Genomic DNA, 9,006 nt, shown 5'->3' with positions numbered 1-9,006 from the left:
GTGCAGTACAGTGCAGTATAGTGCAGTATAGTGCATTACAGTGCAGTATAGTGCAGTACAGTACAGCGCAATACAGTGCTGTATAGTGCAGTACAGTATAGTGCAGTACAGTGCAGTATAGTGCAGTACAGTGCAGTATTGTGTGGTACAGTATAGTGCAGTACAGTACAGTATAGTGCAGTACAGGACAGTATTGTGTGGTACAGTATAGTGCAGTACAGTACAGTATTGTGTGGTACAGTATAGTGCAGTACAGTACAGTATAGTGCAGTACAGTATTGTGCAGTACAGTATAGCGCAGTACAGTGCTGTATAGTGCAGTGCAGTACAGTACAGTATAGTGCAGTACAGTGCAGTATAGTGCAGTACAGTACAGTATTGTGTGGTACGGTATAGTGCAGTACAGTGCAGTACAGTATCATACAGTTCCCTTAAGGGACAATGTGGGGGAGGTTTAATGCAAAATCCTGTTTGAGAAAGAAAGTCCACTGGCAAATGCCAGAGAAAAACTGAATATCTCCAACATTCTGTGTGATAAACAACAAGCAGACGACAGGAAGTTGAACAAAACAACACATTTACTGGAGAATGGTTATCTCCTGCAGAACACATTCAGTATAGTGAAGAGACAGAATGGTTCTCTCCTGTAGGACACATTCAGTATAGTGAAGAGACAGAATGGTTATCTCCTGCAGAACACATTCAGTATAGTGAAGAGACAGAATGGTTATCTCCTGCAGAACACATTCAGTATAGTGAAGAGACAGAATGGTTCTCTCCTGCAGGACACATTCAGTATAGTGAAGAGACAGAATGGTTATCTCCTGTAGAACGCATTCAGTATAGTAAAGAGACAGAATGGTTATCTCCTGTAGAACGCATTCAGTATAGTGAAGAGACAGAATGGTTATCTCCTGTAGAACGCATTCAGTATAGTGAAGAGACAGAATGGTTCTCTCCTGCAGGACACATTCAGTATAGTGAAGAGACAGAATGGTTCTCTCCTGCAGGACACATTCAGTATAGTGAAGAGACAGAATAGTTCTCTCCTGTAGAACGCATTCAGTATAGTGAAGAGACAGAATGGTTCTCTCCTGTAGGACACATTCAGTATAGTGAAGAGACAGAATGGTTATCTCCTGCAGAACACATTCAGTATAGTGAAGAGACAGAATGGTTCTCTCCTGCAGGACACATTCAGTATAGTGAAGAGACAGAATAGTTCTCTCCTGTAGAACGCATTCAGTATAGTGAAGAGACAGAATGGTTATCTCCTGTAGAACGCATTCAGTATAGTGAAGAGACAGAATGGTTATCTCCTGTAGAACGCATTCAGTATAGTGAAGAGACAGAATGGTTCTCTCCTGTAGGACACATTCAGTATAGTGACGAGAGAGAATGGTTCTCTCCTGCAGGACACATTCAGTATAGTGAAGAGACAGAATGGTTCTCTCCTGCAGGACACATTCAGTATAGTGAAGAGACAGAAGATCAACCAGTGTCTTACCAACACTGTAGTCTGTCTGAAAACCAGCCTTGTCCGTTAGGCTAAAGGAGAATCAGATGAGCTAATTCAGGTTTATAACTGCTAAATATTTTGGGGTCTGCAAGGGATCCCCAAGGAGAGGTTGAATAAATGATCTGGTTTCTGCAGTGGTAAGGTCCATCATTAGCATCAGACTGGAGTGGTAATGTCCATCATTAGCATCAGACTGGAGTGGTAATGTCCATCATTAGCATCAGACTGGAGTGGTAATGTCAATCATTAGCATCAGACTGGAGTGGTAATGTCCATCATTAGCATCAGACTGGAGTGGTAATGTTCATCATTAGCATCAGACTGGAGTGGTAATGTTCATCATTAGCATCAGACTGGAGTGGTAATGTCCTTCATTAGCATCAGACTGGAGTGGTAATGTCCATCATGAGCATCAGACTGGAGTGGTAATGTCCATCATGAGCATCAGATGGGAGTGATAATGTCCATCATTAGCATCAGACTGGAGTGGTAATGTCCATCATTAGCATCAGACTGGAGTGGTAATGTCCATCATTAGCATCAGACTGGAGTGGTAATGTCCATCATTAGCATCAGACTGGAGTGGTAATGTCCATCATTAGCATCAGCCTGGAGTGGTAATGTCCATCATTATCATCAGACTGGAGTGATAATGTCCATCATTAGCATCAGACTGGAGTGGTAATGTCCATCATTAGCATCAGACTGGAGTGGTAATGTCCATCATTAGCATCAGACTGGAGTGGTAATGTTCATCATTAGCATCAGACTGGAGTGGTAATGTCCATCATTAGCATCAGACTGGAGTGGTAATGTCCATCATTAGCATCAGACTGGAGTGGTAATGTCCATCATTATCATCAGACTTGAGTGATAATGTCCATCATTAGCATCAGACTGGAGTGGTAATGTCCATCATTAGCATCAGACTGGAGTGGTAATGTCCACCAGATTCTCTGGTCTGATGAAACTAAGATTGAACTCTTTGGCCTGAATGCCAAGCGTCACGTCAGGAGGTAACCTGCCACCATCCCTATGGTGAAGCATGGTGATGGCAGCATCATGCTGGGGGGATGTTTTTCAGCGGCAGGGACTGGGAGACTAGTCAGGATCGAGGTAAAGATGAACGGAGAAAAGTACAGAGAGATCCTTGATGAAAACCTGCTCCAGAGCACTCAGGACCTCAGATTGGGGCAAAGGTTCAACTTTCGACAGGACAACGACCCTAAGCACACAGCCAAGACAACGCAGGAGTGGCTTTAGGACAACTCTCAGAATGTCCTTGAGTGGCCCAGCCAGATCCCGGATCTGCAGAGAGGAATGGGAGAAACTCCCCAAATACAGGTGTGCCAAACTTCCTACCCAAGAAGACTTGAGACTGTAATCGCTGCCAAAGGTGCTTCAACAAAGTACTGAGTAAAGGGTCTGAAAAATGTACATTTATTTTGTATGATTTAGCAACAAAAAAAAACGTATAAACCTGTTGTTGATTTTTCATTATGGGATACTGTGTGTAGATCAATGAGAAAAAACAACAACATTTCATACATTTTAGAATAAGGCTGTAACCTAACACAATGTGTAAACAAATCAAAGGGTCTGAATACTTTCCAAAGGCACTTTCCCCCCCCCCATCACTACTATCTCCTGGATCGGCTTACAATACACCTGGAGCGTTAAATCACATTTCTCTGTGGCTGCCGAGACATTTCGATACACGTTGTCTATTCAAGATTCAGTTCAATTCAAAATGGCTATTGTGGCGTCACCACATGGTCACCCCTAATACAAAAACAAATGTATTTGCAAAAGCACTACACCGGTAAATCCAATGAAGTATAATCAGAAATGGCCTTGTTAGCAGCTACTCCTGCTCTTGGGGTTGATGGGTAAAAAAAAAAAAAGCCTCGTCTTTTCCTTCACTTTGATTTATCTCGTAAATAAAGACGGTGAAAACAAACCGTAAGAATCCCACATGACCTAATCTGTCCCGAGGTGTCATGGCTGACGATCAAGGAGCCCAGATGAGTGAGATGAGGAGACTGCAAACCACATCCTTCGAACCGGCTGGTATCAGGAATGAAGACGGCCTAATCTATTGTAGTTTGTGACCCAAACGGCACCCTATTCCCTATATAATACACTTTCTTTTGACTAGAGCCTGTAAGGCTGGTCGACTGTTCTCCAGACGAACAATGACGATGAGGGCTTTGGTCAATGGTAGTGAGCTATATAGAGAATAGAGTGCTGTTTGGGACGTAGCCCCAAGTTCGCCACGGGTCTTTCCTGAATGAAGACAGCATGACGTTTTCTAGTTCGCCACGGGTCTTTCCTGATATCTGCTTCTGATAACGGGCACCATCCACGGTGTCAACAAATACCGACACAAACGACAACACCGCCTTGTTTTCCAAAACAACATCAGTACCGGGAGGTTTTAGTCAATGTGCTCTTATTAAATGGACCCTGACACTGACACGATGCACTATAACAAGAGGCCTTCAAGATGCAGTCAGACAAACCCTAATAAAGAGACACACACAACATCCAGAGAGAACAATAGACAGACGTTGTCAGCAATGACCATCTGTGGTGAATATCGATCAAGAAAAAGACAGTAAAAAGAAAAAAACAGATAGGTATCATTAAATATCTTGTGTTCATTTGACAGACGTAGGTTTATACATACAGTATTTATATAGTGCTCATTTTAGCCTAACCAAAATGTTTTGCCAACTTCAATGTGTTGTCTCTCTTTGGAAGTTTTGCTTTTGACAGCAACACCAAGAGTTCCCGTTAGGACTCAACCTTTATGGGCTCTCCCAACAAGCTTAACCTTTGCTGCCTTGCAGATAACAGGTAACCTCTGTGTGCAACCTGTATAGACTCAGACACAGATTTACGGGTACTAAGCGTTTTCATAAGGTGCCAGCTAGATAGCCTTTGGTCCAGATTTACTTAGCATTTACACCGATCTTCCGCATTTACCTAATGTCTTACTCTTTCCTTCTATATTAGCTTTTTGTTCTGTCCTCAATGTTTAAGCCCCTTACGCTGAGTAAATCTGGGCCTAGGTATTACCACTGAAGATGCAACACAAATGATAATACTCACGCTTTCAACAGCAATCATGATCCCAATCCTAGCAGAAAAGAGAAACTGCTTGAAAATCCAAATCAGGCTTTAGCCATACTCTCCCCAATACACACTGTGACCAAATTAACGAGCAAACAAGTGATCAGAGGACAGAAGGAAGTCTTGGTTGGAGGACCTCCCTCTGAGGCCTCTCCTGGCTGCTACCTGCTAATCGGATCTCTCCCTCTCTCCCTCCCTCTCTCACTCCCTCTATCCCTCTCTCTCCTCCGTCCCTGTAAGGCCTCTTCTTGTCATTACCTGCTAATCGGGTCTCTATCTTTTCCCCTCCACACACTCTCTCTCTCTCTCTCTCTCTCTCTCTCTCTCTCTCTCTCCCTCTCTCTCTCTCTCCCTCTCCCTCTCTCTCCTTCTCCCTCTCTTTCTCCCCCCTTACCGTTACCTGCTAATCTGGTCATCATGTGATAGCAGGTGAATGACATAATGTAAAACCTCTCTAATCGCTTACCTCCCGATCGCTACCAAATCCTGCTAAGGCTTTGGGAAGACAAATGACCACACTTCACCTTTGCATAACGCCAGGGATGACAAACTTAGACGTTTTCAACGGAACGCCACGTTCACAACGAGGCAGTAGGTTTTATCGTTCACCCTTAGCCTACCCTGTCTAGATGACCAACATCAGAAATCTGGACTGGAGGAGAGAATGAGCTGCAGTGGCAGTGAAATGTAAATAAGGTTGTCTTCAGAGAGACTTCAGAGAGACTTCAGAGGGACTTCAGAGGGACTTCAGAGTTAATCCAGAGAGACTTCAGAGAGGCTTCAGAGAGACTTCAGAGTTAATCCAGAGAGGCTTCAGAGGGACTTCAGAGGGACTTCAGAGTTAATCCAGAGAGACTTCAGAGAGGCTTCAGAGAGACTTCAGAGTTAATCCAGAGAGGCTTCAGAGTGGCTTCAGAGAGACTTCAGGGAGACTTTAGAGAGACTTTAGAGAGACTTCAGAGAGACTTCAGAGAGACTTTAGAGAGACTTCAGAGAGACTTCAGAGAGACTATAGAGAGACTTCAGAGAGACTTCCGAGAGACTATAGAGAGACTTCAGAGAGGCTTCAGAGAAACTCCAGAGTTAATCCAGAGTGACTTCAGAGAGACTCCAGAGTTAATCCAGAGTGACTTCAGAGAGACTCCAGAGTTAATCCAGAGAGACTCCAGAGTTAATCCAGAGAGACTTCAGAGAGGCTTCAGAGAGACTCCAGAGTTAATCCAGAGAGACTTCAGAGAGACTTCAGAGAGGCTTCAGAGAGACTCCAGAGTTAATCCAGAGAGACTTCCTTTGTTTTTAATTGCAGACTTCAAGAGGTGCAAAAAGGAAAAGGTCTGCTGGAGCCATAGAGACTAATCACAATCCTGCTGTGGGGACATGGCGCCATAGAGACTAATCACAATCCTGCTGTGGGGACATGGAGCCATAGAGACTAATCACAATCCTGCTGTGGGGACATGGAGCCATAGAGACTAATCACAATCCGGCTGTGGGGACATGGAGCCATAGAGACTAATCACAATCCTGCTGTGGGGACATGGAGCCATAGAGACTAATCACAATCCTGCTGTGGGGACATGGAGCCATAGAGACTAATAACAATCCTGCTGTGGGGACATGGAGCCATAGAGACTAATCACAATCCTGCTGTGGGGACATGGAGCCATAGAGACTAATCACAATCCTGCTGTGGGGACATGGAGCCATAGAGACTAATCACAATCCTGCTGTGGGAACATGGAGCCATAGAGACTAATCACAATCCTGCTGTGGGGACATGGAGCCATAGAGACTAATCACAATCCTGCTGTGGGGACATGGAGCCATAGAGACTAATCACAATCCTGCTGTGGGAACATGGAGCCATAGAGACTAATCACAATCCTGCTGTGGGGACATGGAGCCATAGAGACTAATCACAATCCTGCTGTGGGAACATGGAGCCATAGAGACTAATCACAATCCTGCTGTGGGAACATGGAGCCATAGAGACTAATCACAATCCTGCTGTGGGAACATGGAGCCATAGAGACTAATCACAATCCTGCTGTGGGGACATGGAGCCATAGAGACTAATCACAATCCTGCTGTGGGGACATGGAGCCATAGAGACTAATCACAATCCTGCTGTGGGGACATGGAGCCATAGAGACTAATCACAATCTGGCTGTGGGGACATGGAGCCATAGAGACTAATCACAATCCGGCTGTGGGGACATGGAGCCATACATTAGGTGGCCCTGTGGAATTATTTACAATCAACTTTACCACTTGAAGGAACAATAAACCCATTTCTCTTTAGTTAGGTTTCATTTGTATCGCAAGAAAACAGTAAGATAAGCTAAACACACTGGGTAATAACACAGTCATAATATTACGCACTACTTCCCTATAAATGAATAGTAATAGACACAAGTCACTTCCTGGTTTGTCTGCCAGGGAGCTGGATTGATAGGCTGTGACCTTTCTAAATACAGGTCTTAACAACACCATACTGGGAGGATTACGATGATACTAAAGGGGGTGCTTAGGAAGAACCTCTAGTCATGGTGAGACAGGGATGGGCTCTCAATTTCTTGATTGTTGATTCCTAATGACACATGAATGTAAAAGCAGGTCCAAATATGAATGGATGTTCATCTACCCTATAGTGATGAAAAGACAGGGCTGGCTTCTCCATTCCTCCATCTCCGATTATGCAAAGGGTTAGAATGTATACTGTTGAAGTCGGAAGTTTACATACACTTAGGTTGGAGTCATTAAAACTCATTTTTCATCTACTCCACAAATTTCTTGTTAAGCAAACTATTGTTTTGGCAAGTCGGTTAGGACATCTACTTTGTGCATGACACAAGTCATTTTTCAAACAATTGTTTACAGACAGATTATTTCACTTATAATTCACTGTATCACAATTCCAGTCGGTCAGAAGTTTACATACACTAAGTTGACTGTGCCTTTAAACAGCTTGGAAAATTCCAGAAAATATCATGGCTTCAGAAGCTTTTGATAGGCTAACTGACATCATTTGAGTCAATTGTAGGTGTACCTGTGGATGTATTTCAAGGCCTAACTTCAAACTCAGTGCCTCTTTGCTTGACACCATGGGAAAATCAAAAGAAATCAGCCAAGACTTGTAGACCTCCACAAGTCTGGTTCATCCTTGGGAGCAATTTCCAAACACCTGAAGGTAGAACGTTCATCTGTACAAACAATAGCACGCAAGTATTAACACCATGGGATCACGCAGCCGTCATACCGCTCAGGAAGGAGACGTGTTCTGTCTCCTAGAGAGGAATGTACTTTAGTGCGGAAAGTGCAAATCAATCCCAGAACAACAGCAAAGGACCTTGTGAAGATGCTGGAGGAATCTGGTACAAAAGTATCTATATCCACAGTGAAACAAGTCCTATATCGACATAACCTGAAAGGCCACTCAGCAAGGAAGAAGCCACTGCTCCAAAACCGCTATTAAAAAGCCAGACTACGGTTTGTAACTGCACATGGGGACAAAGATCGACTGGTGCACTTCACAAAGTAGATGGCATCACGAGGAAGAACAATGACGTGGATATATTGAAGCAACATCTCAAGACATCAGTCAGGAAGTTAAAGCTTGGCTGAAAATGGCTCTTCCAAATGTACAATGACCACAAGCCTACTTCCAAAGTGGCTTAAGGACAACAAAGTCAAGGTATTGGAGTGGCCAACACAAAGCCCTGACCTCAATCCTATTGAAAATTTGTGGGCAGAACTGAAAAGGTGTGTTCGAGCAAGGAGGCCTACAAACCTGACTCAGTTACACCAGCTCTGTCTGGAGGAATAGGCCAAAATTCACCCGATTTATTTCGGGAAGCTTGTGGAAGGCTACCCGAAACGTTTGACCCAAGTGAAACAATTTAAAGGCAATGACCCAAGTGAAACAATTTAAAGGCAAAGCTACCGAATACTAATTGAGTGTATGTAAACTTCTGACTCGCTAGGAATGTGATGAAGAAATAAAAGCTGAAATAAATAATTCTCGCAACTATTATTCTGACATTTCACATTCTTAAAATAAAGTGGTGATCCTAACTGATCTTAAACAGGGAGTATTTACTAGGATTAAATGTCAGGAATTGTGAAAAACTGTTGATGAAAATTCAACTTCCTGTTCCAAGGATGAGAGGACGGCCGTCCCCACATTAAAAGGACAAGATCACCAACAGAACTAAGCCAACCTCAGCGTGAGCTCTGGTTGAACGACAAAAACCTAATGAAATTAGAATAGAATTTTAACGTGAAGATGACGATCAACACGCCGAAAGGATGAATTTCGACTATACCAGCCAGAATATAGCATGAGCTTAAAG

This window comes from Oncorhynchus clarkii, chromosome 8 (genome assembly GCF_045791955.1).
Source record: "Oncorhynchus clarkii lewisi isolate Uvic-CL-2024 chromosome 8, UVic_Ocla_1.0, whole genome shotgun sequence".
In the NCBI taxonomy this organism is placed as follows: Eukaryota; Metazoa; Chordata; class Actinopteri; order Salmoniformes; family Salmonidae; genus Oncorhynchus; species Oncorhynchus clarkii.
This window is presented reverse-complemented; position numbering follows the sequence as displayed.